The sequence below is a fragment of the Mustela nigripes genome, chromosome 5 (assembly GCF_022355385.1).
Source record: "Mustela nigripes isolate SB6536 chromosome 5, MUSNIG.SB6536, whole genome shotgun sequence".
NCBI classification, from domain to species: Eukaryota; Metazoa; Chordata; class Mammalia; order Carnivora; family Mustelidae; genus Mustela; species Mustela nigripes.
In genome coordinates, this window is record NC_081561.1 from 24,346,103 (window position 1) to 24,373,232 (window position 27,130).

Here is a 27,130-nt window from a genome sequence, read left to right on the forward strand (position 1 = left end):
AAGTTCAATATAGTATTTTTTCCCATATGGATAAGTGGTTGTTGCCCCAGCACCATTCTCTGAATACTTTATTCTTTTCCTACTGATCTATAACACCAGCTCTTTCATAAGTAAAGTCTCTGTGTGGGTGGGTCTGTTGATTATTTCTTTTCAGTCAATTTGTCTAACCTTGTGGCCGTACCATACAATCCTGAGTACTACAACTTTAGAAACAGGACTTCATATCTCAGGACAAATCCCACCTCCAAAAAAAATCACCACCAAATTTTTCTTCCTTGGGAGTATCTTGGCTCTTCTTAGCCATTTGCTCTTCTGTACAACTTTTAGAATTAGATTGACAAGTTCTAAAACAAAACAAAAATGTTGTAATTTTTATTGGATTTGTACGGAATTTATAGACTAAATAATACAATGTTGAGTCTTCCAATCCATGAACATGATACAGTTCTTCATTTACTTAGCCTTTTTAAGTGTCTTTCAATAAAGTTTTATAATTTTCTCCATAAATGTCTTTTGTTTATATTTCCTAGGGACTTTATACGTTTTGATGCTGTTCTTATGGTGTATTTTTACTTACTACATTTTCTGTTTTTAGCTAAAGCTGATGTTTATATCCAGCAACCTTGCTAAACTCTCACTAATTAATATGTCTGTATGTTCTTTTGGGTTTTCTACATAGGTAAACTGTATGTTGTGTATGTGCAGACAATTTTGCTTCTACACAGTTTTATTCCCATTTTTACTCTTTTTAATGCTAGGAATTGTCCAAGAGCTGGGGGCATAGCTGTGAAAAAACAAAAGTCTCTTCTTTCACCAAGCTTATATTCTGGTTGAGCCTGGGAAGAGAAGTAGAAAATACACAAATTTATGGGAGGAGGGTCCTTAAGTAAACAACTAAAAGTGGGTGCAATTTCAATAGGGTGGTTAGGGAAGTCCTCGATGACGAGATATTTGAGCAGAGCCCTTAATGAAATAAAGGAGGGGATGTCAATATGTGGGGAAAATACTCCAGCAGACAGGAGGTGAACATGTGTTTAGCTATTTGGCTCACTGAGGAAGAACAAGGAAGCAGAAGGGGCTGAATTGGAAAAAAGATGGATAAGGATGATAGCTGATCTGATTGCAGAGATAGCTAGAGGCCAGGAAATGGAAGATGCTCCAAGCTGTGATTTTCTCTGAAAGTGATGGGTTACCGTTAGAGTTTCCAACACAGAACACAAAGTGTTGAGGGTGGGGGGTGGACAATAGGCTGTCAGGGGAGGGCAAGAGTTGAAGGAGGAAGACCAGTTAGATGGCTGTCAAACTGAATTGCAAGAAATCTACTTTATATGCTGGATTACTGTCCTTCCCTCTGTTTAACTATTCCCACTCCATTTTCTTTGGTAAACAGCAAACATGTATCTGCTTTCTCTTTGCTAAGCAACAGGTCAGGACCAAAGAAAAACATCCCTGTCCTCAAAGTCCAAAGTCAAATGCAATAAAGTCACCACAGGGTACTGTGCTTAGTGTTGTGGTAATAACTGCAGGAGCCCTGCCCCTGATGTCAGAGCATAAAGGGGTTTTAGTGAGAACTTCCTGGGTCATTTTGACACTGAAGCAGCAAGATGAAAACAGGAGTTGGTCAAGCAAGGAAGGAGTGAGGGAAAGCCTTCTAGTAAGGGTAAAAACATCTGCAAAGATGTTAAGAGAATATGGTGCATAGAAGATGTTCAATAAATTGTTGAATCAGAAAAGATTTAATTGCGTAACCAAATTCTAGTAGGTTATTTTTTAATAAGGTATTTCTTTTCTTTTTAAGATTTTATTTATTTGACAGAGATCACAAGTAGGCAGAGAGGCAGGCAGAAAGAGAGGAGGAAGCAGGCTCCCCACGGAGCAGAGAGCCCAATGTGGGGCTCGATCCCATGACCCTGGGATCATGACCCGAGCTGAAGGCAGAGGCTTTAACCCACTGAGCTACCCACACAACCCAATAAGGTATTTCTTAAGTCCTCATTGTTTGCCACTGTATCTGTTCAATGATTTCTGTTCATAATTTTATTTCCACGACCCTATGAGCTGAATATTACTATCTCCATTTTATTTTACATTCAGTGAAACTGAGGCAAGGAGAGATTAAATAATTAAATTAAATTAAATAATTTGCTTTGAGATCAGACAATGAATAGAAAAATCCAAATTAAGACCCAAGTCTACAACTCCAGGGCCTAGAAGATAACTCATTGTTGAAAGATCAGTGGTATAAATTTCAAATGTAATCCATCCAATTTCTGAGTAAACCAAGGAATTTCCCAAGATACCATTAGGAAACAATGACATGCAAGAAATAATAATGCTGTTGGCTAAACAGTTGTAATTTCCAGTGAAGAAGGGTAGTATTGAAAGGACCCTAAATTCTAGGGGGAAGTGGTCATACGGAATTTAGGCAGTATTTCTCTAGCAACATAAAGCTAGAAAGGCTTATTTTTTCTGTACAAAGATGCTAGTGTTTTAGACAAATATTTCTAAGCGGGGAAGAGCAGATTAGGAAATAATAAACTACCCTATAAACTTCCTTGTCCACTTTTCCGGTCCATTTGGCACTTACATTCCCATCTGTAAATTCATAAATTAACATCCCGGTTTATGAATATTTTGAGAATTTCGGTGTCTGACACCAAACAGACTGAGTGCTCCAAAACTAAATTTCTGGCCCTCAAAACTGAGGCATTGGTTCCCGGAAGAGCTGGAAAGACGTGGGAGGGAAACTTCTTTTCCTGTATCCACCCTTGTCCCGCTTAGTTCTGTTGGCCGGTGAGCTGGGGAGGTCCCTGGCCTTGTCATGAGAAGGAATTCAAGGACAGAGTCGCAGCACAGCGGACAAGCGACACACGTGGGCAAGTTTATTAAAAAGTACAATCTCTAGACTTGAGAGAAGACAGCTCGAGAGAGAGAGAGAGAGAGAGAGAGAGAGAGCGAGCGAGCGCGCAAGCTGTGCAACCTAGGGGTTGTCCTTCTTTTACACACAGTTGTTAACTAGGGGGCGGAGTGTTCCTCACTCGCGGCGGGAAGCAAGGTTTCCCGCTTTTTCCCTCCTCCCTTGCCCAGGGGTTTCCGGTCGTGGCGCCGCCATCTTGGGCCTGCCTGGCGGGATCCGGCTTCTCGCGGACGCTGCCAGGACGGGCCCCTGACCTTCCCCACAGCCGGCCGTGGCCTCCTCCTTGCTGGCCTCCAGAGCCTCACTGGCCACTCTAAAAGTCCTGTCCTGCAGAGGCATCACAGGGGTCTCCGTAGCGCCCACGCCGGGCCTCCAGCGGCCCCAGCAAGTCGCTGCACGTGGGTCCTCCCCGTGAACGCCGAGGGCCCGCGGCATCCGCCCCGGGCGCGGCCCGCGAAGCACTTCCGGCCCTTCTAGGCCCTTAGGCGGCCTCCGCAGCCCCTACGCGGGAGCAAAGGGAGGCTGGGGCTGTGAGGCTCCTGCCCTTATCACTGCTCGGACCCCTCGCAACCTTGCTCAGGCGTGGTGTCCCGGGAGCTCACCCCAAGTCCCCTTCCTCGAGGGGGTGGTCGGAACCCGCCGTGTCTCGGTGCGCAGCCTCTGCCTCTGTTGGCTTCCCCGGGGCCCGCTGGCCTCCTGAAGCGGCCCGGGGAGCCCTTCTCTCGACTGCTTCTAAAGAGCAGTACGAAACCCCTAGAAGGACGAAAGAGCCAGTCGTGCGACACAGCAGTTCCCGAACTGAGTGAAAAAACAGGTGACACGGCGTGAACGCACTGTTCCCTCAACGACAAGACCCGTCTCAGGACGCATCACGTCGAAACAGTGAGTACGAGATGTTGACGTGCTCTGAGCGGGGGTTCTGGGGCGAAGGGCCAGGAAAGAATCCTTGGGACGTTTTGGGTGCCAAAAGGTGTTTCTATGACAGCACAGGGTCCGGACCGTGGGCAGGAAGAATTGCAGCTGTGATTGTGGGAGGGACCGATGCGACACGTTTACGTTTGTAGAGGGAGGGAAGGTAGAGCTCAGGGAAGTTTCAGGAATTTCTGGGTGCTGAGAGCAGGGTGCCCCAGGACCTTGGAGGTCTGGCTTATTGTTAAGGGAGCCTTAGGTTGTTAATAACACGTGCGCATTGAGGCAGCCGTGAGTTCCTTGGGGACTGTCAGGTGCTGCGTGTCTCAGGATTTTTGAATCCGTGTGCTGCGGGTTGTAAGGAGATTAATTAATTCATTAAGCTACATCTCTCTTGCCTGTGTTGCTCTCCTCAATGAGAAAATGTCAGTGATTTTCCTTGGTGACAGAACCACAGGAACTTCGGACCATAGCTTGTTCCCTACATTCTTACGGGAAGGGTACGCCAGATTTTGGTTCGAGGTTAGAGATTCTGAGAATGTAGATATTTTTCCCATCCAAGCTCACCAGTCGCCAAGGTAAGAAAACCAGCAAAGATGCTGACCACAGTGTCTGGCTCCTTGAGGGGTCCCCAACCCCCAGAGATGTAGATACTAGTGATTTAACTTTTACTTTTCTTGGGCATGGTGACATTTCTTATAGGTGACCATGATGAATTTTTGAGGGATCCTAAAAATAAATCAGAACTCACCCCTTAATTCAGTCCTTTTTTTTTTAATTTATTTTTTTTTTCTGAGGTACAGTTGACATACAGTGTATTAGTTTCAGCTTGTACAATGTAATGATCCTGTATTTGGGAACATTGTGAAGTGATCATCACAGTGTCTGGTAAACATCTGTCACTTTACATAATGCCAAAAAAAAATTTTGTGTGTGATGAGAACATTCCAGATTTACTCTCAACAACTTTCAAATATGTAACACAGTATTGTTAACTATATTAATTTTAGTTACATATATGATTATATATATATGTACTAAATATGTAACATACCTGTATTTACTTATATGTATGAAGTCATTTAGATAGGGGTGCTAAAGAATGCTGTCCACACCCTTTCCTGAAGGAAGAGAGCATGGGGTTGATGAGTGCCGGGAAATGCGAAGGGTCGGAAACTTCACCCAAACTTTGCAAGCTAAGCTTGCCGCAGTTTCCCGGATACTGGTGTAACTCACAAGACTCCTGGGTTAGGGACAGTGGAAAGTCTATTATTCTAGTAACAGCACTAGCCAGACTATCAGCATTTTTTTTCTCTGGTTTCCTGGCTCTAATTCTCAGAGGGCAAAACCATGACATCTCTGCATTCAGTGGGTTCTAAGAGAGAAACCCTAAACCGTGGATCCCCATTAATTTATAATGAGCTGTAAGCATGCCTGTCATCACTCTGGAGAGACTGTCTTCCGGGGGTGTTTGCTGTATAAGCACCCTTAAACAGAAAATCCAGAACAAAGAGCATTCAGTGCCTTACTAGCAATACATGCAGAAATGTGAGAGATTCATCAAAGAAAGATTATGGCCCAACAATAAGTTGCTTTCACTCATTGAAGTTTTTTTCTTTTCTTTCTTTCTTCTTCATCTATTTTTTTTTTTTTTTTTTTAAAGAAGCTTGGCTTGGGAAATTTAAATCTGAATGTTTGCCTAAACTCACTTGCCGAATAGAAGGGACCCAGGGACACTTCTAGTAGCTGTTTCCTCTGGGCACCAACCTCAGGGCTGCTGGGTTTCTTGAGTAGAGGGTGCCAGCCACGCATTTGGCTTTGTCTGGTAAAGCAGATGATTAGCACTAGTTGAGTTTCAGGTGGTTAAAGGTTCATGGAGACAGGTTTAGAGATCGGACAATAGTGTAGAATGGAATTACAATGTGTCTGTTTCCTTAATCCAGTGTCAGGTTATAATGATCTAATGTGTAAGTCCCTTATCTCCTGGAACTGGGGTAACATTCTTGGCGAGTCTGTCATTTGACCAATTGCAGCCAGGTGGGCTCTTGTTGTTGGAGCACAGATAACAAGCAGCACAGCAGGGCTGGGGTTTCAGCCCACTAAGATCCAGAATGGAAAAGTGGAAATGGTTGTCTTCTCCTTCTGTCCCACACTTCCCCTCAAGACAGAGAAAAGAAAGGGAATCTTGCAACACTCATCTAAGTAGGCATACTGATGTATTGGTAAGGCCTTTGTCTTAAACACTGTAGCTGCTCAACACTGATTACTGCTTAGCACATTCTCTGAGATTCATGTTGGAATCATTTTGGAATTAATGTGACTCCCTCCCACTGCTTATTTTAAAAGGTTGTGAGATACAGTTGCCCTGTTGTGGTTAATTAAAGTTAATGGAGGTTTCTTTCCTTTCAAAAAAGCTCTGAGCATTGTAAAGAAACCATGGGGTCACAACCCAAGTGGACTGCCTAACAGGCAGGAAAAGTTTTCAAAAAGTGATGGCCCTTCAAGAAGATATTTCTCCTGTGACTCTAGTAGCAGTAATAATAATGATCATATTGTTTTGTTTTGTTTTGTTTTTTCCCTGCAAAATGCTATCCTTTCTCTGAGGATTGAGCTCAAGGACCTCATATTATGAGGCCAGCATGCTGCCGACTGTGCCAAGGCATTGACAAGGAATGTTCTGTCCTTTTTTCTCAGAGATTTTGCAGCTACTTTGATGATTTTTCCTAGCAGTGTAAAATCCACTTATCTTTTGGATCCAGTGGGATGAAAATTCTGCTTTGGGCAGTGATCAAATGAAGTCTCAGTCAAGGGCTGCCACGTCCTGTTTCCTCAGTGGTTCCTAGCAGGGCAGAGATGGTGTTCGTACCAGTGTGCTCAGGGGACTTGAGGTTTTGGGTCACTCTAAGAAGGGGACTGGGATTTAGGGAAGGGGCAGGGCAGGCAGGTTACTTGGCTCAGGACCCCATCGCCCTGTACTATATGTTACATTGCATCTTTATGACGACTCTAAGTCCAGTGTTTCCCGATGAGGGGAATGTGAAATCAGTTTAATGGTGGGTAGCTCCCAACATGGTAAAGAATGGGATGGAATCTGAAACATCAGAATGCAGTGCACGTGTGCGAGTAAGTGGTAATTCAGGCAATTTTTGTTCCTGCTACATTTGTGTGTCTGGGTGCAGATGTAAACTCAACTTCAAACTGGACATGGGCCAAAAAGTTTGGAAGCCGCTGACCTGAGTTCAGAGTGACCCCTGTGGTTTATGTGGGTATCCCCCAGGCTGAGCAAAGCAGAGGACTGGAAAGGAGCACCTCAGTGTAGGGCAGAGGGAGCAGTTCTGCGTTTTTGTGGCTTTTCAAATAAGAGTTTGACTTTTTAGGGGCGCCTGGGTGGCTCAGTGGGTTAAGCCGCTGCCTTCGGCTCAGGTCATGATCTCAGAGTCCTGGGATCGAGTCCCGCATCGGGCTCTCCAGAGAGCCTGCTTCCCTCTCTCTCTCTCTGGCTGCCTCTCTGTCTACTTGTGATTTCTCTCTGTCAAATTAATAAATCTTAAAAAAAAAAAAAGAGTTTGACTTTTTATAATTTGTGGCCATTGTTAATGAAACTTTTACTTGTGCTCTAGACAAAATGTTGAGAGTGCTGTGGCACCTTACTAAAAGGCCCTTCTATTTCCTGAACAGGTCCGATATCTGTGCCATGCTCGGGATCCCCTCTCAGTTTTTAGTTAGCCTGTGATTTGAGGTTATCTTCTTTCCTGTTAACTGTTTACTGGGTTAAAAATTTAAGAATAGGGAAGAAAAGTGCTAACGCCCGAACAGGGACTTGAACCCTGGACCCTCAGATTAAAAGTCTGATGCTCTACCGACTGAGCTATCCGGGCTCACAGGGACAGTACCTAACACATCAGCTATAGTCAATTTATCTACAAACTTGCAAGGAAATTTACAAGTTTATTGTGTGATTCTGGTTCAGAACCACTCATTCAGGAGATGGTTATAAGTATACCAGGCAGCACAGAAACTCAATTACAAGGAGGGAGCTCTTTAATACTGAAATCTGTGTTATATTAAAATAATACTGCCCCAAATTCTTTTTCTATATAAAGTATAGCTGTACAGTATATGTATAGGTCAATACTATATAGATAGCTATATACTATACTGTACAGAATTCAGTGCAGTCAAGAGCTACAATTCCTAGGCCTTCAATTCCTAGGCTTCCCAGAGACAAATCTCAAATATTCTACATTTGGGCTCAAATAGAGCATTTTCAAAAGGAAGCTGATCCATTGCCAGTGCTTCTAAGGTTTTAGACAATACTATGGACACCTGAGTATGGGTTGAGAAATGGAGTGGTTTGATTTTGTGTTGGGTCTCGGCTGTCTTTATTTATTAGTTTTTTTATTTAAATAAATTTTTAATTTTTGAGGAGTTTTAGATTTACTAAATTACAAAAATATACAGAGTTGCCATACACCCATTGTCCTTGGTTATTCACATCTTAAATTATAGATGCATTTTAAGAAGACTAATGAGAATACTGTGCACATATAATTAGAGATATATTTCTCAGCTTAGAAAGATAATTCCCAACATTCATTTGTCCCCCAGGGTCCTATCTCTTCATCTTTCCAGGTAAACACTGTCTTGAATTAGGGGTTTATTTTCTATCTCATGTTCTTTATAATTTGGCATCTATTACAGTGTTTTTAAGTTTCTGAACAATATACTGTGGAAACTTCCACGATGAAATTCAAACTTAAGGATTTATTAAAAACAAAAACAAAAACAAGACCAATCTCAGGTTTATTTAGGCATCTCTGTTTACTTAATCATCTTCTCAGTGTCCTTCAGTACCAGCACATTTTGGGCATGAAATTCTATTAATCACTGACCACATTCCCTCAAACACTAGGGTTTCCTAACGTTAGCAGGCCTGGGAGCAAGGGTCCAAAAGAAAGCAGGAGGCCTGCTGCTAACCCACTCCTCCCTCCTCTTCCCAGCTTTGTGCTCCAGAGACTCCATTCTTTTGGAAGCCATCTTAGGGGTTTGGGGCTGGGAATTCTGGATTCTGGGAGTGGAGTAAAGGGCATCGGGGTGATGAACTTTTTCTAGGTTTAGTACTGGACATCCTGAGTCCCAAGGCAAACTGTGACCCTAGAAGACCTGTTTCATGTGGGAAAGAGGTTCCTGTGTTACTGGGATCTGTTTTACCTAGGTGGAAGACTTTTCTTAGGTCATTAATTCCTCAGCCAACTTATCTTCAAGTAAATAAATATCCCATGTTGTGAGACATTTCTCATCAGTTCTCTATCACTTGTCTTTCAATTCAACTGCAACTTTCCTGTGATCTTATCAGCCTGTAGACAGCCTAGCATGGCTGCAGTACCCCTCACTTGTCTTTAAAGTAAAAGAAAAAAGGAAAGAAAGAAGCTCATTTTATTTTCAAATATTTAAATTTGAGTTAGATAACATATAGTGAGAAAGAAGCTTCTGAATAGTGCCCCCCTCTCCCTTTTCTCATAAAATTTTTAGGTATTTCGTTCTTTTGGTCTCCAGGTTAAGTGCTTGACAAGGGCCCGATGGCTAGAAGACTTACTTTACTTGAAACACTGATGTTATCCCTTTAACCATTTCATGATTTAGCTAAGTAAGTAAAGGAAAATGTAACTAGCATTCAAAAAATTTTATAGTTGCTGGGGACAAAATAGGATTCAAAGAACTGGGAAGAGTTACAAAGATATACATTATAGGGCTGGGGATGTAGCTCAGTGGTAGAGCGCATGCTTCGCATGTATGAGGCCCCGGGTTCGATCCCCGGCATCTCCAAGCTGTTTTAGCTACACTATCAGAAACTATGTTTTTAAAATGTAGTTTCATTGGACTTCTATCCTCCTATTCATCAATTTCCTACAGTGTTCTACCCACTTCATGTAGAGGTGTGTATAGAGAGAGGAAAACATTTGGGGAGATCTTTATCTGAAACCAATAAAACTGGAAACATAGATAAAAGCACCCAAGGGAGAGATGGCCAAAGCAGAGCAGCCTGGAAATCTGCCCAGGACCCATTAATATCAGGCAGTTTGTAGTATCTGGCTGGCCTTAAAAGGCAGAGATAACCTTGGCCTGAAAATACAGAGAGGAGATAAAGGGTTGTTGCTAGAGTCTTGTTGCTGGATCATGGCACGAAAAAAAAAAAAATAGGACAAATATTGGGAAAAGGAGGAAGCCTAGCTCGGTGGGGGCAAAATGGAAGTCAGCAGCTCGGATGATATACTGTGCAGCTCACGGCATAAAAAGCAACAGTAGCATTAGTACCTTCTTATGAGAACTTCGGAGACTTCTTTTCTCGTGGTTGGCCGGTTAGCTCAGTTGGTTAGAGCGTGGTGCTAATAACGCCAAGGTCGCGGGTTCGATCCCCGTACGGGCCAGTGATTTGTTTTCTATCCTCTCTCCTTGACCACTTTTGGGTGGAAAAGGAGGACCACCATCTAAGGTAAGACAGTTCACTGTGTCCCCATAAGGAATGTTTTGCCACGAGTCCAAACCATCCTAGGAGAACTCAGAGAACACCTCTTGGAAAGCCAGCGAGCTCAGAAAAGCAGCAGGACTCCTGAGGGACGATTAAATTCATTAGAAGGAAACATGTCATCTGTTTGTGCAGCGTCCTAACACTGCCCTTGAAATAGTCCAGAAACAGGTTTCCGCCCCCGGACACCTGTGAGATGAGAAGACAGGGCTCGTTTTGCTGCTTGGCTGAGGGTTTGGGTTTGGGTCCAGCAGCACGCAGCGGGAAGTCCGTCTAGAGGCAAGCCTGTTCTCAGGGAAGGGAGGACTCAGCCCTTGCGCCCCGTCTCCGTGCGGATGCCTGCAGCCCCGCGGTTATGGCAGTGTCCCGGGTCAGCCCCATGTCCCACGGAAGCCAGCTCTCTGCTCCCTAACTGTGTCTCGGTCTTCCTGGCACAGCCGATTTCCTTTCTTCATTCGCGACCCCACCGATTTCAGTCTCGTTGAGGGGCTCCCACGCATCCTCTCTGGGCCTGGAGAACCCTGGGATCCAGCCGACAGCCTCCGGCAGTCGGGGGCGCGCGAGCGGCCGGCCCGGCTTCCGCTGCCAGGCTGGGGGGGTCTCTCGGGCCTCGCCCCCACACGCCGACAACGTGCAGGGGACCAGGAGCCCCGGCGGGTGCTGTCGGGACAGCCGCCGCCGTAGTCTGTCTCCTACGGAGCTGGGTCCGCGCTTTGGGAAGGCGTCGTGGGCTCCTTATGAGGATTGGGTCGCGAGAAGAGCGGGGGAGGTGCTGGGAGCTAGGTTTTCCCAGTTTCCAAAGTGGAAGGGAAGGAGGGAGAGTCAAAAGTCGGTTATGGTTGTATGCACCTAAACATGCATGAGGTACACGCACAATTTTTTTTTTTAACTAAATATTTAATGTATTCAGAGAGAAGCATAGTATGTGTGGCTCGTTGGTCTAGGGGTATGATTCTCGCTTAGGGTGCGAGAGGTCCCGGGTTCAAATCCCGGACGAGCCCATCTTTTGTTGCCCTCCCATCGCTCAATTTTTACTAACTCGGCGTTAAGTTCTAACACAAATCAAACGCATACAGGCGCCATCCCATTCAGCGGCTGTACCTTCATGTAGAAATGTGTAGGCTGCACACGCACTCAATCCCAGGAAGTAATATGGTGACTCACTTAAAAGGGACAAGCACTTTTCAGTTTTACCTTTTATTCCGTGTTCTATCAGCTCTAAAGTGATTTTTGCAAAGGTTGATGTTTCTGGTTCTTCTAGATGTTCCAACGACACAGTTGTGAATGTGTGAAAGCATAGGAAGACCATAGTCACCTCTCAGTTTGAGGTCATCCACCATTCATGCATCATTTTTTTATTTAAAAATAAAACTGAACTATAGAGTTGGGGTTTTGGCAACCTTTGTACAAGAGATTTGGGCTTTCCTTGTTAGCACAGTGTTGACTGTTCCCCCATCTTTCAGGGGATTGTGAAGGTTCTGCAGGTTTGGTTCTCATTAAGCACATATTTATTTAGCATCTATTATATTTAATAAACTTCTGCAGTCAGTGGTAGACAAAACAAAACAAAAAAATCACTGGGTCCTGTTTCAGGGGTTGTCAAATATTTTTTATTAAAATGAAATTGCACCTCCCCTCCCTTTTCTGTGTGTGTAAGCCTTGATGGTGGAGAAGTATAAAAAATTTCAGATAATGCTTAATATGCTTTGCTTTTCATGTCATCCTCCTTAGAAGACAAGATCAAACAAAAATCTAGAATTCTGTGCTCCTAGTGGGTCAAGAGGAATTTGTATGTCCTCATAATAGATTGGGGGAAGTGTACTTTTAGCTGCCCGGCTAGCTCAGTCGGTAGAGCATGAGACTCTTAATCTCAGGGTCGTGGGTTCGAGCCCCACGTTGGGCGCTTACTTTTGCTTTCTCTTCCAGTATTTATTCTTAACTGAATTTCTGCACATTCAGAAAGGAGGTCCCACACCACTGTCAAACAAGAGGAGTTTTGAAGATCAGCACTTCTGAGGTGTGGAATTAATGGACTCACAGTGAGTGGCCACAGTTCACTGGCTCTGCAGAGCTCCTCCGACCTGCTCTCTTAATCTTGCAGATTGGGCTTGTCGCCCCCTGGTGGGAATGCGTTTTCTGGCCACTTAGAGATGTTAATACTACAAGTCTGTGGTAGGCAACCGGCTCTGTACATTTAAGCTCCTCAGATGATTCTGAAGTACTACACCCCGAAAAAGGGTTTAGGATACGGGGAGAAGGATGCAGAGATATTGAAAAAGGTAAAGTCTGAAGGTGGAGAAACAGTTCAAACACAGGGACCAGTTTGATGGGCAGCATTGTCCACGCAGTTTCGAGAATGCTGACTCCACTTCCTGGCCCAAGCTAGTGTCATTTTCCCCTTTTCTTTTTTTTTTTTTTTTTGGTGGGGGGTTCCAAGGTAGAGTTCAGTGATTCATCAGTTGCATATAACACCCAGTGCCCATTACATCACCCACTTACCCTCATCCCCTGCCCCAGCAACCCTCATTTTTTTCCCCTAGAGTTACCTCTCTTATGGTTAAGTGTCCCTGTCTGATTTTGTCTTATTTTATTGGGGTGAATTTTCTATTACCACTGCTTCACACACCTGTTCAGTTCCTGTTCACCACACTGGGACAGCACAACGGACCTCCCAAAACAATGCTCTTTCCAACCTTTCTTCATATATGACAAGTGGAAGAACCAAACAACCCACAGCAAATTGCAGTTGCCTACACAATGGAATCTAAAGATGTAGGCTTGTTTTCAAAAATCCAAACTGCATTTCTACCTCCAGCTTGTCTGAACTCTCCACCCTCTCAAAAAAATACCTGCCCTGTCCAGTCCCTGATGTTCGTTCACGTCGTGCCTACCGTGTACCCTTTTTCTGCCTACAGATCTACGCTGGTTGTGGACGAGGTCAACTCAGCTCTGCGCAGGGGCGCTACTACCCCAGATATGAGTGGACTTTGCTGTTAAAATCATTCCCATGGTCAAACTGACCAAGACTTATTTTGTGAGATTTCCCTGTCCCTCTGTGAACATTCCACCGTGCCAGTCTTCCTTTGTCATTCCTTGGAAGCCATTGTGGACTCACTAGCATTGACGGACAAAATGCCCCGGCCATAACAGAGAAAGCACACAAATACGTACTTCTTCCTTGATTCTAAAAGCCCAGTTAGCCGCATGGGTTCCTCTCTCTTTGCTAACACTGTTCTGATGTTCTCTTCAGGCCTCAGGACCGTCCAGTGGAGGTGCTGTAACTTGGGTATTCGGATCTGGCTGTGCATGTGAATCATCTGGTGAGTTTCAAAAATTTGATTCCTGGGCCCCATCTCAGCTGCTGTGAAGCTGAATCTCTGGTGGTTTAGAAACTGGTGCTTTTGAGGTGCTTCTTTCTAACATGATGGACATGGCAACTTGGCGGCCTAGTCAGGCTAGAATTCCACAGGGAGCCATGATCTTACAGGAAACAGTGATTCTAGGTGTGTAACATGAACTTTTGGGTTCAGAAACTTGATGTTACCGGTTTTCCTGCCCCTCTCTCTCTCCATCCCTCTTCCCAGTTCAGGTAAACTCTGGAGGGATGAGATGCTGATGACCCAAATGAAACATACTTGGCCATTTATTCATCCCAACATGTACTGCTCGCTCCTGTGTCAGGCATCGTTTTGGGTGTTTGGGATTTATCAGTTAACAAAGCAAAGGTCCCTGTCCCTTACAGTCCATGGGGGGAGGCAGACAGTAACAAATACACATATGAGTCAACTGAACTTGATGTTGGATGTGGTCAGCGTGCTGCGGAGAGCGGAGGTTTGTTGTGGCAGCAATCAGGGCTGTCTGGTTAGGTGTCCTGAAGGGGGCTTTTGAGCACAGAGAAACCACACTGCCTTTTTCGTTTCTAAATAGAGGGATCAGGCAGAACTGAAGGCAGGAGCACGTTTGCGGTAGTGTGGCTGCAACAGAATGTTTGGAGAGAAAGTAGGGGGAGGAGGTAAAAACGTGTGAGACCTCACAGGCTTTGTAAGGACTTTGAATTGGGTGAGACAGGAAGTCTCTGAAATTTCTGTGCGGAAGGGTAATAGGATCTAATCTACCTTTTAAAAAGGGAACTCTGGATGTTGTGTTGAGGACAGAGCTCAAGGGGAAAGTGGTAGAAACAAGGACACCGGTTGGGAGGCTTTTGGCAACCAGAGTGTCAAGTCAGACCAGAGTAGTCACGGAGCAGGAGGGGAGAAGTGAGATGTTTTCTGGGTATGTGTGGAAGGCCGTTCCAGGGCTTGTCTGGTGGCCATAAAGGATAGCCAGGAATCACTAATTTAGAGTGCCAGCCTGATAAACACAGGCCAAGAAACAAACTTACGCAGCCCTGTGTGTGTGTGTTTATAACTGCCCTCATCTCAGAGGCCAAAATTCCTATGAAAGGTTGACTAGTGGATAATCAGAGAAAAGGAGTCAGACACCAACATTATTTATGTTGTTGTGAACACCTGATACTGCTCACCGTCCGCCCCCCACCCCCAGACTACCTTGAACCCTGGCGTATCTGGGCACAGTGGCCTCAGCACAAATTACTCTCCATCCTCTCCCAACCAAACCTTTCTTTTTTTTTTTACCCAGTAGCCTGAATATTGTCATTAATAGATCATTTGCTCCGTGTGAGGTTATATTTAGTTCAGAAACTCTTATGTATTTTGCCTATTTAGCTCAGTCATACCTGTAAGTTAGGGACAGGGAATCACATGGTTTAAACCAGGCAGACTCCCTTGTGTTTGGAGATATTGTCATTACATACACAATGAAACGAAGAATCAAGAGTCAATACAAAATGCAGGAACAAAAAGTAACTTTCCTAGAAGGGTACACTGAACCCTGTTTTCCAAGTCTCTTTTAACAAGGCAGTTTTTCAAATCAACTTTTAGTAAGCACCTTTCTCGTGTTGGATACCTAAAATGGAAACACACATACAACATGGTCTGTGCCTTTTTGAGGGCTGTTTTCCACCTACTGGGTGAATGTACCTGGCTCAGTGAGAATTAAATCCTCTGCTGTGTTTCAACTATCTGGCCCTAGGAAACAAGGGGGCTTGGTGTGACTGATTTAAAAATAGATGACAGTGACATGATTTGGATAGTTAAGAAATCAAGAGCATTTACCAAGTAAAATAAAAGGAACAAAGGCCTTATATCTGGTTCATATATTCTGCCCACCTGACAGGACAACCGTTGAGGATTTCTGGACCACATGTCGTGGATCTCCCTTTCCTCACCTGATAGCCTCTGCTTGATGTTTTGATTTCTAGGGTGCCGCAAGAACTGTAACGGGTTATCCTGGGTACAACAAGTATTACTAGTATTAATAAAGCACATATCCTTCTGTCAATAAACTTGTTAGATTTTTGGATTATAAACATTTTTTGGGTTTCTTGGAACATATGGATTTTTCCTGTTTTTACAGCTGCTTGGCTATATTATTAATAAAACTGAGTTGACATATTTGAATTTCTGAACCTAAGACCTGTGGCATCATCTCCATGGCCAAGGCTGGCCCTGAGCTTGGTCCTGAGCACCCGCTAATCTAACTCCTTTGAAATATCATTCTAACTGCAAAGGGGTCCTTGATGAAAGGTTGGAAGGGGCCTGCGGAGGGGGCGGGTCTTACGAGCTGGGGCTTGCCGAAGCAAAGCACCATTCACGGGGGGCTTAAACAACAGAATTTATTTTCTCAGTTCTGGAGGTTGAGAAGTCCAAGATCAAGGTGCCATCTGATTCATTTTCTGGTAAGAGCTCTCTTCTTGGTTTGCAGAAGACTGCGTTCTCATTGTGTCCTCATGGGTGAGTTCTCTTCTTGTAAGGACACTCATCAGAGTGCATCAGGGCTCTACCCTGATGACCTCATTTAACTTTAATTACTTCCTTATTCTGAATACAGCCACACTGGGGGTTCAGTGTATACGTCAATAAAGCTTTAACATACGAATATGGGGGCACAATTCAGTCCATAAGAAGGGGACCAAAAAAACCCATTCAAAACACAAGGTGACATTTGGAACTCAGAAAGTTCTCTAGCACATAGTAAGTACTCAGATATTTTTTGAATGAATGATTTCAACTTTAGTTCGCTCAACACGATCTTTAATACATATAACGCTGTATTATAAATACTACTGAATTTAAAAAGTCATCTTACAGTGGCTTTTTCTCAGGACAGTTAATCTGGAAGTAGAACGCACAGACTCTGTTCGTGACTAAAGCTTGAACGGTACTGGACTGAGTCAGGGATGAATAAAAAAAGCCAGACCTTAGTAATGTGAGGGGCTGCCGACCCAGCTGTGGAAGTCCGGAGAGGAATCTGAACTTGGGAGGTCGGTCTCTGGAAAAAAGGAACGGTGGGTGGGGGGGCGCAGAAGCACAGTGTTGTGAACACAAGGTTCTGGTCCGGCCTGTCCAGGGAAGGAGGCCAACACAACCCGTGCGGCCCAGTGGGCTTCGGAGGCCGGCTCGGCGGGCCGGTGCGCGGAGTGGAGGGTAAAGGAAGGCAAGGCCTTCCTCCTGTTTCCGGGGCAGACTAGGAGACCTGTGAGAGGCCCAGCCGTAGGCCAAGGAGAAAGGAAGCATCTAAATCAAGAGCGGTTATCTGTACCAGCGCCCCAGAGGATGACCCTCCAGGCATTCCAGAAACAAAAGATAGTAGTAGTTCCAGAAGCGATGTAACGAATGACCTCAGCTACTTTCAGAGACTATAGCTCAGAGAACTGCTGCATGCATGACCAGATTCCACGGTAGCGCCTCTGGGAAAGGGGCCTCAGCTGTCCTGTAACAAAGAACAAGGAAAGCAATTAGTTCCAGGTGTGGTGTAAAGATTAAATTAACATGCTTTCTTTCTAGCTCGTCACACTCTTTCGAGTCTCATTAAGGATAAGGCACTGCCCCCTTTGCGTAATGCTTCTATGAATAATCCTAGGATCTTAGTGGAAGAAACAGTATCCAGAAAAAGTTAGCTATGTCTGGGAAGGTTCCTCCATAGGCCCCCTTCTAGGAACATGTGTTCTCATTTGAAACATATCAGCGTTCAGTGCGGAAAACAAGAGACTCAAAGTAGGCTTCAGAAAGGGAAAACAGATGCTAAAAGGAGGTCAGAAAAGGGCTACCTCCCAGGCTCAGGTCATGGTCTCAGGATCCTGGGATCAAGTCCCACATCGGGCTCCCTGTCCCGCAGGGAGCCTGCTCTCCCCACCTCTCCCTGCCTGACTCTGCCTAATTGTGATCTCTAATAAATTAAAAAAGGGGGGGAATACCTCTCTCCACCTCCCCAATCCAGGTAGGAGACACCTTCCACAGATCTTGGCTAATGATTCCGTAGGTGTGGTGAGGGCTGCCCTGCAAGGCAGGACCTAATAAGCCGGACAGGCCTGAGTGGAGCTATGTTGTAATAAGGCTTCTTGAGGGAGAAGTCCCTGCATTACTGGAGGGGGAGGGCACTGTATGAATATAAGAGGACTGGGGACAATCAGATAATGAGTTTTCACATTCAGCTTTCATTTACCTTTCAACTCAAAGTCCTCTACCACCAGTTCTCTATGTTGTACTTCAGCCAGACACCCTGATTCTCCTGATACCTGTAGTTGCTGTTTCACACCAACAGGTGACGGTATCACACGGGTCATCTGGTGTCAGGTTTACTGCTAAGAAACACAGTCACAGTTTCTTAGCAATAAACTCTTGGACAAGAAGTTACCTCTTTGAGAATATTAACTCCTACCTCATACAGTGTCACAAGAGCTACCTATGACCATTATTTTACTCACCAAAACTTCCTTATAAAGCACTAATAACAACAATGACCACTTATAAAGCCCTTGCCGCACTGAAGGCACCATGCTCTGTGCTCAGGAGCCAACTTTTATTTATTTTTTTTTAAAGATTTTTATTTATTTATTTATTTGACACAGAGAGATCACAAGTAGGCAGAGAGGCAGGCAGCGAGAGAGGAGGAAGCAGGCTCCCCGCCGAGCAGAAAGCCCGATGCGGGGCTCCATCCCAGGACCCTTCCGGAAATCAGGGAGGAAGGAGAAATTCTAAAATCAATTAAAAAACCAAAAAACTCAGTGGAAAAAATGTAAAATTTTACTTTGAGAAACTCCTGGAAATACGTATGTCTGTTGATATTTTAACCATCTCATGACAGTCTTCATGTGAGACATTTGCAACCAACTATGTACCATAGTTGTATACAGTGTACCAGAGGCCAAGTGACCTACCTTAAGGCAGGGCTCATGTGGACAAAGATCGGTTTACTCTGGCCTTGGCCAGTCATCTTCACGACTTGTGTTTCAGCACATACGCATCATCAAGTGGAGTCTCGACTCTCTGGAGTCAAGAGTTCAAGGAATTCCAGGACTTTTTCTGAAAAACAAATGTTTACATTAGTAGAATACACTTTTATTAAATATGGTCCAACCACAGAGGTTGCATTAAGTTAATTACCACACATCCTGAGTTAAGCCTTCAAAGCTACAACCATTAACTCCATGACCTACTCAAACTTATTCTTTGAGCTCTTAAATTCTGACAGCTCCTGGCAACAGAGACTGTCCTATTTACTGCCTTGTGTTCCTAGCCCACATAGTAGCTGGACAGTCAGTGCCTGATGCATGTTTGTAAATATGAAGGTCACTGTTGTGTATATACTGCTGCTTTTCATTAATTGAGTCTCAAAACTCTAGCAGCTGACTTCTCATTCAATTATGACAGAGCCCAATGTAAAAAAAATTTAAAAAGTAGCTTTAAGACCCTGCTTACACACACACATGATCTTGGAATCAATGAAAAATGTCTCTACTTTTGTCAAAAGTGGTTTTTATCAATCACCTCTTCAAAATTCCTGTCTAGAGAATTTCATTCCATCTAGGAGGGTTTCCTTAATTAATCTCACTCAAATCTGGTCATTAATGTAGTCTAAATTCCATGTACCTGTATTTTTTGTGAAATTGCTTGCAACCTGTTGTTTTAAGGAGTAAACGGTTACCCTTATGCTTCATATGATACATTCTTGAACTTTTCCACTCTGAATTACCCAGAGGTGGGACTGGATGAAAACCTGTCAAAGCCCCTGTGAGGGTTCCCCTGCTTGAGCCGGGGGTGGGGGGGACTGCAGTGCACCCCATACACTTTGCTTTACAAATGCTGTTTCATTTCAGACTCACAGTAAAACCCCTAAGGATATGTATTATCTGTATTATCTGATCCCCATTTTGCAAGGGCACAAAGAGGTTTGAGGGGGACACACAGCCAGGAAGAGACAGGATTCAAAGTGGCCTAAGTATTCTAAACACTAATAATGAAGTAGCAGAAAGAGAAATTAAGAAAATAATCCACTTACAATTGCACTAAAAAGAATAAAATACCTAGGAAGAAACTTAACCGAAGAGGTGAAAGACCTGTACTCTGTTAAACTCTGATGAAACAAACTGAAGATGACACAATCACATGGAAAGATAATCCATGCTCACGGACTGGAAGAATTAATATATTTTTTAAAGATTTTATTTATTTGCCAGAGAGAGAGCGCACACAAACAGGCAGAGTGGCAGGCAGAGGCAGAGGGAGAAGCAGGCTCCCCGCTGAGCAAGGAGCCCGAGGTACTTGATCAGGACCTGAGCGGAAGGCAGACGCTTAACTGACTGAGCCACCCAGGTGTCCCTAATAGGCTAAAAATGCCTACACTACCCAAAGTAATCTACAAATTTAATGCAATCCCTATCAAACACCAACAGCATTTTTCACAGAACTAGAACAAAATACACTAAAATTTGTATAGGACCATGTGGTTCTATGCTAATTTTAGTGCATATTTTATGTGTGTGTGTGTATATCTCACATATAATAACATGTACTTTAAGATTACTTCAAAGCTGTAGTAATCAAAACAGTATGATACTGGCACAAAAACAGACACACAGATCAATGGAACGGAATAGAGAACCCAGAAATAAACCCACATATATATGGTCAATTAATCCATGACAAAAGAGGCAAGAATATACCATGGGGAAAAAGTCTCTTCAGTAAATGGTGCTGGGAGAGCTGGGCAGCGAGGAAAAGAATGAAACTGGACCACCTTCTTAGACCATACACAGAAATAAACTCAAAATGGATTAAACATCTGAATGTGAGAAAGGAAACCATAAAACCCCTAGAAGAAAATACATAGTCATTTCTCTGACATAGGACTGAGCAGCATTTTTCTAGATATATCTCCTGAGGCTAGGGGAACAGAAGCAAAAATAAACAACTGGGAACACACTAAATCAAAAAGCTTTTGCACAGTGAAGGAAACCATCAACAAAATGAAAAGGCAGCCTACTGAATGGGCGAAGATATTTACAAATGACGTATCTGATAAGGGGTTAGTAACCAAAATACATGAAAAACGTACACAACACCCAAAAAGCAAATAATCTGATTAAAAATAGAGGAGGGGTGCCTGGGTGGCTCAGTGGGTTAAGCCTCTGCCTTCGGCTCACATCATGATCCCAGGGTCCTGGGATTGAGCCCCACCTCTTTACTCAGTAGGGAGCCTGCATCCCCCCCCCCCCCCCCCCCCCCCCCCCCCCCCGCCTCTCTGCCAACTTGTGATCTCTCTGTCAAAAAAAGAAATAAAATCTTTAAAAAAAAAAAAGATTCAAATCGACATTTTCTCAAAGAAGACTTACAAATGGCCGACAGACACATGAAAAGATGCTCAACATCACTTACCAGGGAAATACAAATCAAAAGCACAATGAGATATCACCTCACACCTGTCAGAATGGCTACAATAAAGAAGACAAGAAATACCAAGTGTTGGTGAGGATGTGGAGAAAAAGGAACCTTCATGCATTGTTGGTGGGAATGCAAACTGGTGGTACAACCACTGTGGAAAACAATATGGAGGTTCCTCAAAAAGTTAAAAATAGAAATACTATATGAACAGGTAATTTCTTTTTTTTTAAAGATTTTATTTATTTATTTGATAGAGATCACAAGTAGGCAGAGAGGCAGGCAGAGACAGAGAGGGGGGAAGCAAGCTCCCTGCCGAGCTAAGAGCCAGGGGGGAAGCAAGCTCCCTGCCGAGCTAAGAGCCCCATACAGGGCTCGACCCCAGGACCCTGGGACCATGACCTGAGCCAAAGGCAGAGGCTTTAACCCACTGAGCCACCCAGGCACCCCTGAACTGATAATTTCACTGCTGGGTATTAATCGAAAGAAAATGAAAACACTAATCTGAAAAGATATATCCACCCCTACATTTACAGCGGGATTATTTACAATAGCCAATATATGGAAGCAACCCAGTCCATCAACAGATGATTGGATAAAGAAAATGTAATATATAGGTACACATATAATGGAATATTACAAAGTCATAAAAAAGAATGAGGGCGCCTGGGTAGCTCAGTTGGTTAGGTGGCTGCCTTTGGTTGAGGTCATTATCCCTGGGTCCTGGGATGGAGTCCTGTGTCTGCGTCGGGCTCCCTGCTGGGAGTCTGCTTCTACCTCTGCCCCTCTTTCCTCTCAATCTCTCTCTCTCTCTCAAATAATAAGTAAAGTCTTTAAAAAAAAAAAAAGATCTTGTAGTTAATGACAGCATGAATGGACGTGGAGAGTATAATTTTAAGAGAAATAAGTGAGAGAAAGACAAATACCACATGATTTCACTTATATGTGGAATCTAAAAACAAAACAAATTTAAAAAGCAGACTTGAATACAGAGAACAAGCCAGGGGTTGCCAGGGGGACGTCGGAAAGGGAATGAGTGAAACATACAGGGAAGAGGCACAAACTTCCAGTTATAAAAGTAAATCAGGGAGATGAAAAGTACAGCATAGGGAATGTAGAAATACTGCGCTAATACTGTCTGACGACAGACGGTCGCACTTGTCATCCTGAGCAATGAGTAATGTTGAATCATGTTGTACCCCTGAAAGTAACACTACACTGCTAATTATACTTAAAAAAAAAAAAAAAAAAAAAGTTGCCTCAATGGCTCCAAAGCCCTTGTTCTCTCCATTACATGTTGCTGTAATTTCTACCAGCGAAATTCGTTCTTTACTTTTAAATTGTGTTAAACCGGCCCTGCCAGCAGGAAAGGTCAATACATGTATTTTTGGAAGTATCACAGCACAGCAGCCGCCAGGGCACAGGTCACCGCGAGGCGCCGCGCACTCCCCCGCACTGCGCACCTGCCCAGCCGGCTCGCGCCCCAGCGGACTCCTCACCGCGCAGCCCGGACCGCGGCGGTCGGCTCCGGGTTCCTACTCGCAGGATCTCGGGCCCGCAGGCGCGCCAGGAGCCTCACCGCAGGGACAACGGAAGGAGCGCCCTGTGGCGCGGTAGCGGCCGCCCCACTTAAAACGAAGGGGCATTTACCTGGCCGACAACGCGGCGGGCTCCGCTCAGCCGCCGGGTCTAAGCGCCGAGCCCACGGAGCTCAGCAGCGCGGCCCACGGGCCGGACGTCGGGTCTCGTGCGGCCAACGTGCGCCCCGCCCACCACGTGACCCCGCCCACCGCTCGGGCCCGCCCCCCAGCAGAGGGACCCCGCCCCCCGCCCCCATCCGGCCCGCGTCTACTCCCACCCCCCGGCTGCAAAGGCTGTCCGCAGTCCCACGCGGAGCGAGCCGGCCGCAAGGGGCGGTGAAGAAGCGGAGAGAAGTGCAAGAGCAGGAGAGTGCCTCCGGGGGGACCCCAACATGGCCGTCGGGGCGCGTCCACACGCAGACCCCCTCCGGCCGAGGGGCGCTCCCGCGTGCTTCCGTTTTCTGGGGGAGCTTGCGAGCCGTCCCACCTCCGTCTCCAGACTCCCGCGGCTCTCTGGGGAGCCCGGGAATGCGGCGCGCGCACGCGCACCTGCGGCCGCGGCGGCCCGCACAGCCTGCTGCGCTCTGATCCCGCGCGGGACGTGGGACCCCAGTTCCTCCCCAGCCCGCGCGCAAGAATACTTAGGAAAGAGAAAAAGGGACACCAGCGCTTTCCTGCTTCTTCCCGTTTTTACACTGAGTTGTATTTTATTTTGAAAATATATAGAAAAGAATTATATATAACAACATAAATATAATTAATTATACACAAATTATATAATTTTGTCTGGTAGATATATTTGGTATATGTGTATCTGGTATATATATACCAGAATTCACGTGCAAGAATGCGGGTTATACAGACACACACATGCCAAAATCCCTCAAATCTACTGTTGTACCTTCCCCTCTTCCTCTCCCTCAGGCTCCCTTAAGTTCTGTCTTTTTAATCTCTGAATCTTCTCTAATGTGGACCGGAACAAAATCAAGGACTTTTTTTTCTTTTACATTTGTGTAAGTGTCACGCATATAACTTTCTGAAAGGTGTACTTTGACAAAATGGGGAATGCTGCATATACAAAATGACTCAGTCAGTCGGGCTTGGAGAGGAGATAAGATTTTATATTTAATTCATTCAGACCGACCCCTCTTCAAACATATGTTTTTCATAAACACTTGAGGAGGTTAATGGCCAAATTAAGTGAGGAACAACTTGTTTTCAATTCTTCAGAAAAGAGAAATCTTTCTTTTTGCCACAGATGGTCTCAATGTCCGGCCTACACAAGGAGGATCGTATTATTCCTGATGTCGGATGCCACTTCGGATCGATTTCATTAACAAAGAGAGTAACAGACAGTCCCGTCTGAACTAGAAAACTAGACTAAAACCTCACATTTTGCAAAATTACTAGTATTTGAATGGCATTACTTTCTACCTTGTGTTAAGATACAGAATTTAAAAACATTGTTTTAGCTCCCTGTGGATAGGTTTTGCCGAGTTTAGATTTAGTGTAATGGGTTGGTTTATCTACAAAGATTAATGTCAATTAAAGAACATTTAAAGATGGTTTTGGAAAGTTTAATCCTATACTTCTTTCTTCCTCCTCCTCATTCTGTTAATTATCCTGTTAGAATTGCAGATTGATGTACTTAAAATCCTATTTATAAGTTGAGTTAAATTGGGTAAATTCATTTCTCATAATAAAAAATGCCCATTGCTAAATTCTTATCAGTTCCTGTGTCTCCTTTTTTTTTTTTTTTTTTTTTTACTTTTCGAAAACCAGTGGATGCTCCCGTTTTTCTTCTCCAGGGCTGTGGATCTTTGAGTGTCAGTTCCGACGGGGTGCTGGATTATTTTAAAAAAAAAAAAAAAAGGAAAGAAAAAAAAAGAAAAGTGGGCGCGGTTAGGGCAGACCCGGGAACAATACCGGTGAATCATCAACTAGCACCGACGCGCTCACAACCTTGCGCAGAGATGGCATCCTCTGCGAGTGAGACGAACAGTGTGATTCCTTCGATAGCTCAGTTGGTAGAGCGGAGGACTGTAGTGGAAGCTCCTCAGGCATCCTTAGGTCGCTGGTTCGAATCCGGCTCGAAGGAGTTCGTGTTTTGCATCTTTTTTTTTTAACCCCCCTCCCCTTACAAGGCGTATCTCAGCTACATATATCCTCGATGTGCATCTACTAAGGCTGTTCCCAATGTACGGCGAACCCAATTTTTAAAATTATTAATTTCTGTAACAATGACTAATACGCGCGATCAGACGTCCACCCCATACTTTACATACAATACAGCTAGGGGCCGCCGAGATATACCGAGCTCAGACGAGGCGGAGCAGAGGCGGCCCCACTGGGCAAGGGGTGTGTAGACGCGTCTCCGCACCCGCACCCGCACCCGGGATCCGCAACCCCCGGGAGGAAAGACGCTGCCTGCGTAGGAAGGATACGACCTGCGGGTAATTGGTGGGACACGCGCGCCCCCTGGTGGGCTTAGAGTCCCGGGTCTCTGGAAAGGTTTTTGCCGGTGAAGGATGCGGAACCGCTGGCAGTCCGTTAGCCTCGGGGCGGGTTGAAATTCAGGGGCACTGCTCCTCCTTATCGGTTTAATTCTGTAACAGTGGCTTTCAATCTTGGCTGAGAAACGTTGGTGGATATAGAATCGCCTGGGCAGATTTTACAAAGCGCCTTTGCTTGGGCCAGTTTGAAGGTGGGACCTAGGTACTGGTAGTTTGAAAACCTTCCGGGTGACATTTACTGGGCCGCAAGGTTTGAGAACCACTGGTACAAGAGAAACAAAAATTCTAGAATTAACAATGACAGAGGGGGGGATGGGTAGAATTTTCTACCCATTTGGGGAACTAGCTCAAAAGATAGAGATTTCTCTTAACAAAGAAAGCATTTGCTAATTTGGGGCCAATCTCATTAAGATATATTACTCCCACTTCTGCCCTATCTCAAAAATGTGATACCAAACACCCGTGGAAGAGTCCTCAACTACAAAGATAATAGATCAAAGTAAAAAGAGTTGTGTGAGAGTTTTGTCCCTGGCAATTTTTTGTATTTTCCTTCCTATGCTTCCGGGCTTTCATTCTTTACCGATTCGCAGACTCTGGTGTATGTCAGAACACAGACGCCCAGGCGGGTAGTGGCTTGAGACCTACTTCCTAAAACGAACTGGAAACTTACCCCTACGAACGTTGGTCTAAACTGGTAGCTCCTGATTAACTTCTCGCTCCTTGAAAGCGACCTGGGACAAAAGAATAAAGAAGGAAAATGGTCCGTTTTTCTTTTCAAAGAAAAGAAATGCAAAGTTTACCAGATAGCCCTGGGCTGAGCTTCTCCCTAAGGCACCACAGAGGTTCTCCATCCTCCCATAATTGGGCGACATTCTGCTATAGTCCAGGATCGAAATCAGCATTACCACCCGCACCTCCGAAGACGCGGCCAGACGGCCCCAGAGGAGGAAGAGGGCATGTATAAAAAATAAGTCTCAAACATACCTACACATCATATGACTTCACCATCATTAAGAAATGGGAATCATTCGTTCCAGTTTGAAGAACTTGAGGTTGCCCTCAGTAGGTCGGATATGTGAGAAATAGATCCCGAGAATAAAAATGTAATATTAATGCATGAATAACTGAAGTGTAGATTTGAAAATCCACCTGGCAGGGACCGATATTCAAATCTGCAAAAACGTAAGAAATCCTAAAGAACTCAGCCACGCCTATCCCAGCACTGTGTGGGGACGAAGGATGGAGAGAGAGCGTGGCTTTGGAAGGAAACACCGTCCCTGTTAGGAAATGAGTCTTGCTCCCGGCTGTAATGTGTTACATTTTAGTAATTAATAAATTTAGTAATACAATTGGCTCGGTATTCAGAGCAGGCGCACAGGGAGCATAAAACTGGAGAATGCGGGCATCGATCCCGCTACCTCTCGCATGCTAAGCGAGCGCTCTACCATTTGAGCTAATTCCCCGCTCCGGCGCGCGGCCGCGCCTCTCTTACTCACTCCGCTCCCTGCGGTCATTCGCGGCGCGGCGCCGGCTGTTTGCAGTCGGCCTTGACCACGTGAACGAGGCGCCGGGCCGCAGACAAGAGACTGTTGCGTCCCTCGCCGCCGCCTACCACCTGTCGTCCTACGGATCCGGATCCCGTCGGTACAAGATCTCAGACGGCAGGCGGAGTCCGGGCCAGGGAGGCCTCGGAAACTCTCGTCTTAGACACTGGGCAAGAAGTCAACCCGGAATCCGCTCCGAGGAAACGGAACTGGAAGGAGATGGCAGGTGCATCCAGGAGGGAAAACCAAGCTTCTCAAGCTTTGCAATGGTTCCTGACAATCAATGCACCCCTAAATTTCCCACCAGTTGACTCTGCTGGCTCCAGAAGCAGATTCTCCAGAGTCCCTACAGACACTTCTTAA

General features: G+C 45.0%; 1 long non-coding RNA gene and 7 other non-coding genes across 9 annotated transcripts; 5 read left to right on the forward strand and 3 right to left on the reverse strand.

The window, feature by feature from the left end:
- Positions 1-7,631: 7,631 nt before the first annotated feature.
- TRNAK-UUU (transfer RNA lysine (anticodon UUU)) lies at positions 7,632-7,704 on the reverse strand. The gene has a single exon. It is a non-coding gene; the product is annotated as a tRNA-Lys (tRNA).
- A 1,876-nt stretch (positions 7,705-9,580) lies between these two features.
- Positions 9,581-9,652, forward strand: TRNAA-CGC (transfer RNA alanine (anticodon CGC)). The gene has a single exon. It is a non-coding gene; the product is annotated as a tRNA-Ala (tRNA).
- Positions 9,653-10,180: 528 nt separating this feature from the next.
- Positions 10,181-10,254, forward strand: TRNAI-AAU (transfer RNA isoleucine (anticodon AAU)). The gene has a single exon. It is a non-coding gene; the product is annotated as a tRNA-Ile (tRNA).
- Positions 10,255-11,281: 1,027 nt separating this feature from the next.
- Positions 11,282-11,353, forward strand: TRNAP-AGG (transfer RNA proline (anticodon AGG)). The gene has a single exon. It is a non-coding gene; the product is annotated as a tRNA-Pro (tRNA).
- Positions 11,354-12,182: 829 nt separating this feature from the next.
- On the forward strand, positions 12,183-12,255 carry TRNAK-CUU (transfer RNA lysine (anticodon CUU)). Its single transcript has one exon. It is a non-coding gene; the product is annotated as a tRNA-Lys (tRNA).
- Positions 12,256-16,493: 4,238 nt separating this feature from the next.
- Positions 16,494-22,891, reverse strand: LOC132017155 (uncharacterized). 2 transcript variants are annotated; one of them, XR_009404183.1, is made up of 3 exons: positions 22,781-22,891; positions 18,631-18,775; positions 16,494-17,183 (listed from the first exon to the last, which is right to left on the reverse strand). It is a non-coding gene; the product is annotated as an uncharacterized LOC132017155 (long non-coding RNA). The 2 variants fall into 2 exon arrangements; XR_009404182.1 differs by having other exon boundaries at positions 22,594-22,891.
- A 1,828-nt stretch (positions 22,892-24,719) lies between these two features.
- Positions 24,720-24,808, forward strand: TRNAY-GUA (transfer RNA tyrosine (anticodon GUA)). The gene is given in 2 exon segments: positions 24,720-24,756; positions 24,773-24,808. It is a non-coding gene; the product is annotated as a tRNA-Tyr (tRNA).
- Positions 24,809-26,613: 1,805 nt separating this feature from the next.
- TRNAA-AGC (transfer RNA alanine (anticodon AGC)) lies at positions 26,614-26,686 on the reverse strand. The gene has a single exon. It is a non-coding gene; the product is annotated as a tRNA-Ala (tRNA).
- Between the last annotated feature and the right edge of the window lie 444 nt (positions 26,687-27,130).